We start from the raw sequence: 6,000 nt of genomic DNA, 5'->3' as shown, positions 1-6,000 counted from the left end.
CTGCCTTCACAGGGAAGGAGATGGGTTAGATCACTTCTTACACTCATTTATGCTTGGTCTTCTGCTGGAAGCGCCAGTAGCAGCACTAAGTGACAGCTACAGCATGTAATTTAAGCAGTGGCACAGGGATTAGAAGGAGGTCAGGTACTTCCTTCCACAGCCATCACCTAATATTAACAACTTTCATTCACTGTCTAATCAGGGCCAGATCCAAACCTGTGACTGACAGATTTTTAATTGCTAGTCTCTTAAGTCCCACCATTCTTCTCTCTCACTGGGAGGTGTTACCTTCAGCTCTTACTATGATGATTAACGGTGAAATATTCTCTGCTAAATCAAATCTATTGATGTAGATATCTAAAGTGTTACTTTATATCTTTGATTTTTTTTTTGCATTTTTTTAATGAGAATGAAAGAGATAAGACTATTGAAATACTGTATTTTTGAAATAAAGAAAAAAGAAGAAATATGTCTTCATGTGAACTCATCTCCCTCTGAAATCATACTACACTCTCCTACTTTACTGCAAAAATAAAGAACATAAGAATGCAGGAGCAGTCTATCATGCCTCACCTCTTTTGCTTTCCAGTTTCTATTTGCTCCTTTATTTTCCATACTTTAAAATCTCATTTAGCATTCTCTTGAGAAGGAGAGCACAAGATTACAATCTAACGATTGTAATGAGAATGGGTTACGTTTGTGCCTTTTCCCATTTTCATTACAATCTTTGTGGCAAGAGTAATGTAACAGAATTTTTAATGTCTTATATATTGCATGAGCATTTTTTTTTCCGGCGAGCTCCTGCTACATTTCAATGGATGATGCTGCTGCAGAGCATTGCAACTTTGATCTTTTTATGGCTTGCATTATGATCACATTGGTCATTTCACCCACTTCACAAAAGTGGGAAATATTGTGATATACAGCTTGCTGCTACAAAAGCTAGTCATCAAAAGATACCATACATGTCTAGAAAATGCTTTTCCTCCAAATCCCATCCATGGCTGAATATGAGACAATGACATCACCAAAGCCACGTGTTTCTCTGAATGGTACTATAGGACTTGTAGTTGGCAGAGTCTGAGCAGAACAGAGTCTGGTTTGCTAAAAAGTAGGAACAGCTCTTGGAAAAAAGCATGCTTCCTGTGGCTGGCATGACAGGGACTGAAAGAGGACTGAGATATTTCCCAAAGCCTATAAATCTTCCTTTAAATCTTCCCATACCGATCATTGTCTGAGAAAAAGAAAGGTGCTGGGTGAGGATAAAATCTCAATAGACGAGGGATCAGGACAGGTTCAGTGAGAGAACTGATGGCTAAGCTATGCTATAGAAGAAACAGACTCAAGCTAGCAGTCTGTCTGTATTTATTAACATGAAAAATGGCTAACAAAACTGATTCTTCATACCGGAGACCAACAGGGGAAAATGAGAAGAGTACTGAGATAGCTAGCTCAAGGGCAACATCCCTGAGGGGATCCTGTGTGACCCGCAAGGCTTCAAAGAGAAAGGCTCTGCAGCAGAGGGGGTGGTTCTACCTCTAAAGCTTCGCCTACTTTAGTGAGTTGAGTGTCCTTTTTGACTACAGTCTGGTGGAAAAAAAAATGAGAGAAGACATCAGGGAAAGGAATGGGTTCAAATTTGAGCATAAAATGAAGTTCAAGCCAACATATTGACATATAAAAGGTGTAGTATAATACAGACTAATACTACTGAACTTCCAAAAAAGCATTTCAAGAGGCACATCTCCTTGCAAGATCAGAGCAGAAGACAATGTCAGCATATCTCAATGAGGTAACTAGAACATGACAGTTTTGTGTTCTTGGTTAAGAAGCTTTATATCCATGATGCATAGGGTAGAATCTGGCATCCTTCAGAGTAATGCCTACAGAGATACCCATGGCTCAGCAAGGCAAGAGGGAGAACGCCATCCTCATTATAATAATATTCAACAGACAGACTACAGGTTTTGAAATGGACAAAGCCATTCATGAAAAGACACACAAGGCTAGATTTCACACTTTACCCATTGCAATCTAGTTTTAACGCTACCAAGTTGTTTGTGCAACTTCTTCTGCACTTGATATAAGCTGGGCACATCTACACTGAAGCTCATTTTTTTCCCTTGGAATCTAAATTTAACACTGCAGACCCTGAGGATAAAACCAGTTGAGCCCTTTAGAGGGAAAATGTTCATCCTCTTTATCAGAGTGGCTTTCCCGGTGGCTTTCGCTTCAGCGAGAAGAGTGTCTGGGATAATTGCTCTTTCCACAGAGGATCAATACTGTGTAATTAATCAAGATGAAATCATTCTTTGCACTTCTCCAGGTTTCATCCTTGAGACGTATTCTCAGATTTGCTGGCTCCTGGAGATAGCAACACGCTCTTACCTCACAACGCCAAAACACCCTGGAGGCAAAACCATCACAATCCAGCTGTCCAGAGCCTCACCTGACATATCTTAATAGAAGAAAAGAGACAAAGCCCAGATGCCTCTTTATTAGGATCGTCCTCTCTCTGCGGAGACAACAAGGCTTCAAAATCTACCATCATCAGCATAATGTCAGTGTCGAGGGACATTGTTCCCTCCAAGGAAACATGCCACCAAACTTGCAGTGATTATAAAGCAGAAGCATGCACTGTGGAAATACACCCAGCAGAACCCCACATCACAGTGATAATAATTCAGCTAACATTTCTGTGGTTTGTACAGTTTGCTTAGCTGTGACTGATCACATGAATCTCACATTCCTGATTATTTTCTTTTACAACATAAGCATATATTTTAACCCAGCGATTTAAATGAAATGGCATAGAAAGAAAAAAAAAGAAAACAAAACAAAACAAAAAAAAACACACTTTATTGGAATAATCAAAATGTGAAAATTTAATATAATATTAAAGTCATTTTCATCTACAGCAGGTCAGATTTATTTATTTATTTATTTATTTATTTATTTATTTATTTATTTTAAATTCAAAATGCCAGAGGGAAAAAAACAAATGAAAAGACTATTGAATAGGTTCTAATGGATTTAAGACAAAATGAAACATTTCAAGCACTTCATTTGACCTGGAAATGTTCCCCTTTTAATATATATAGTTCTGTTTCATCCTCATTTGGGCTGAAAATGCTGGAATTTGTCACAGTCAAATTTCAGTCATCTCTACTTATGCTTAAGATTCTTCTTGCCTGCCAGGCTCTCTATTCCTCTCTACTAAGCACAGTCAAGACAAAACGTCTTCTAAAAATGTTGCTGGCCATTCCGGCATCACTGAAATTAAGTAGCTGGTGAAGACAATTATAAATAATATATCCAGTTGTGTTTATTACAGAAAGATATTAAAAGAATGACTGGAATTTTCCATTCGTTTGGGTAAGCAATGAAGACATTTTAGGAGACCAAACAGTGTTGGCTCAAATGATCATGTTTTGATTCAGTTTACATTAAATGGAACGATAAACAAAAGTAAGGTTGGAACTAATGTTCTCCATTTCAAAAGGGCAAACTCCGATGGACTAAGTGCTCTGAGTACCCTAGCTGCCCAAGTAAACACTTTGTGTGCCTCCAAGCCTTGAATGGGGAAGAAACTGAAGGATTCTTAGAATCTCTCATGCTAATAAGATCTTGGAGCTGTATTCTTGGCAACATGTCTGGATAAAGAGCCACTTACGGATCCTTCAGATCAAACTTTATTTAAGGTAATGACTTTGAAGAGAAGGACAAATGGAAGACAGACAATGGGAATGAGGTTTAACCACACAGGAAATAACTGCAAAAATCTAAGAGTTTAATCCTCTGTGTTTGGAAAGAACTGGGTAATCTCATTCAGAATTCAGACAGAGCTGGCACGTGAACCTACAGGAACAGCCACAGGTACTCATGACAAGCCTACCAACTCATGGGATTAAAAAAAAAATAGCAAACTTAGTGCCTTCAGTTAAGAGGGAGAAGAATAAAAGATCTGACAATTACTAGTTAGATCTGAAATGTCTGAAGGCTTTGGAACAAATTTTGGAAAAAAAGAAGTAATTTCAGTCATGAAGATAAACTGGGAATGTACTAAAAAAAAAAAAATTACCAAAGGATTTGAGTTTGCTAAAGATAGGTTTCCTTAGAATAACTTCATGGGATTTTTATAAGATTACTGATTTTCAAGACAAAGGAAATGTGTTAGATCTAATTTATCTGGGCTTTAGAAATGCATTTAATAAGGCACCAAATGGGAAATCATTTCTTAAACTGGAGAAAATAGGGATGCACAGAGGAACAGTTGAGTGGGAGCCTACTGAAAGGAAGACAACCATTGGTAGTACTAAAAGGAGAACCATTGCGATGAAAGAAAGACATGAATGAAGTTTCTCCAGGATCACTTTTGGGATCATCTTTTTCTCTATGGATATGAATAAGAAGGGTGATGACTTTTGAGACACTGAGTTAGACAGTGATTTTTCATAGCTAAGATAAAGTGTCAATACCGAAGAGGAACGAGGTAGCACACTGAAAGAACAGAAGTACTTAAGGATGTGCAACACAAGGTCCATATTAAAAAAAAAATCAGAAATTCAAACTTAAATTGATGAAGTTAAGAATACAAAGATGCTTATTCAACAGTTTTGTTGTGTTGGTTTTTTTTGTTTGTTTGTTTGTTTGTTAGTTTTGTTTTTTTCTAGAGAAGCTGGAGTTTGGTTTCTTCAGCTAGCAAAATGAAGTCGGAAAGGCCGCAGAACTGCCCTGTATGGATATGCTGTGTGTAAACAGCTCTTATGGGAAGAAAAGTAAGTCAAATTGAGCCATCCACTGGGCAAGACAAAATGGATAGAAACTGGCCTGAAATAAAAACAATTAATGGTGAAAAAAAGTTCTAACCTAGCTTCTAACAGCCTTCCAAATGGAAAAATAAGGTCAACACTCTGACCTGACAATTTCTTTCAATGGGGAGTTTGGCCCCTTTACGACAGAATTTGTATGACATGGTATCTGCAAAGCCTGGTGTTTCTAACCATCCCTTAGACAGATGTTCCCTACTTCCAGCTGTGTTTCAAGCAGAAAGTATGAAAGTATGCCCCTCACTTTCAGAAAAGAATTACAGTTCTACATATAGTCATACAAACTGTAACATGCAGAACATTTTCCTTCTGACTGAGAAAGAAATAGAAGGAATTCATATAGGCAGTGTGAGACGAGGTCACTGTGAAGGTCAGGGAATAGATTTCAGAGACAACAGTGCTAGGGGACACTGACATGGCATTTATCCTGTCATCTCTTCTCATTAGCCCTCAGTACTGCAAGGAGTGAAGTGTAATTTATGTAAGGTTCTACAACAGATTGTAGAAACAAATTCTTTTTAACCACATTATTGTCCCTGTAAAAACTAAATGCCTTTTTTTTTTTTTTTCTCCCCCTTAGGTGGAGGAATTCAAATAGTCTGAATGACAGGCAGGAATGACATTTAATGTCATGAATATTGGAAAGATCCATAAAATGTATTGGTTAGATGGTTGGAGGAGAAAATAGGTTAGTAGAGAAGTGAAAAACAGCTTGGAAAAAATGCTGCTATTAGCAAAGAGGAAAGAGGAGGTAATAAACAGTGAAACCAATTAGAAAAAGGGCACAGAAATGCTACAGGAGAAAGGAAGGATGAAGAGGAACAGAAATTAATAAATAAGAGACGAGAGCAAAGTCAAGGTAAATCTGATACGAAGTCAGTCAATGGCAATTTCCACTTCTGGGGAATCCAAAAGGTCCTGTCAGGGGTGGAGCTAGTGAAAGTTTTGCAGTAACTCAGATGTGCTTCTTCATCCCATTGGTGATTTAAGCTGAGATGTTGGTCTGGTGGTTGGCTTAGAGGTGTGAACTCATTTCTGCTGATGAACCTTTAGCAGAGGGTTAAGACTGATACCTGAGGAGGAAGAGGATGAGAAATTGAAAGAGACATTATAACTTCAGGGCAAGATGCCCTGAAGGTTACTCAGCAGAACTGCTGATGAACACACCAGG

Source organism: Excalfactoria chinensis, chromosome 2 (assembly GCF_039878825.1).
Source record: "Excalfactoria chinensis isolate bCotChi1 chromosome 2, bCotChi1.hap2, whole genome shotgun sequence".
In the NCBI taxonomy this organism is placed as follows: Eukaryota; Metazoa; Chordata; class Aves; order Galliformes; family Phasianidae; genus Excalfactoria; species Excalfactoria chinensis.
This window is presented reverse-complemented; position numbering follows the sequence as displayed.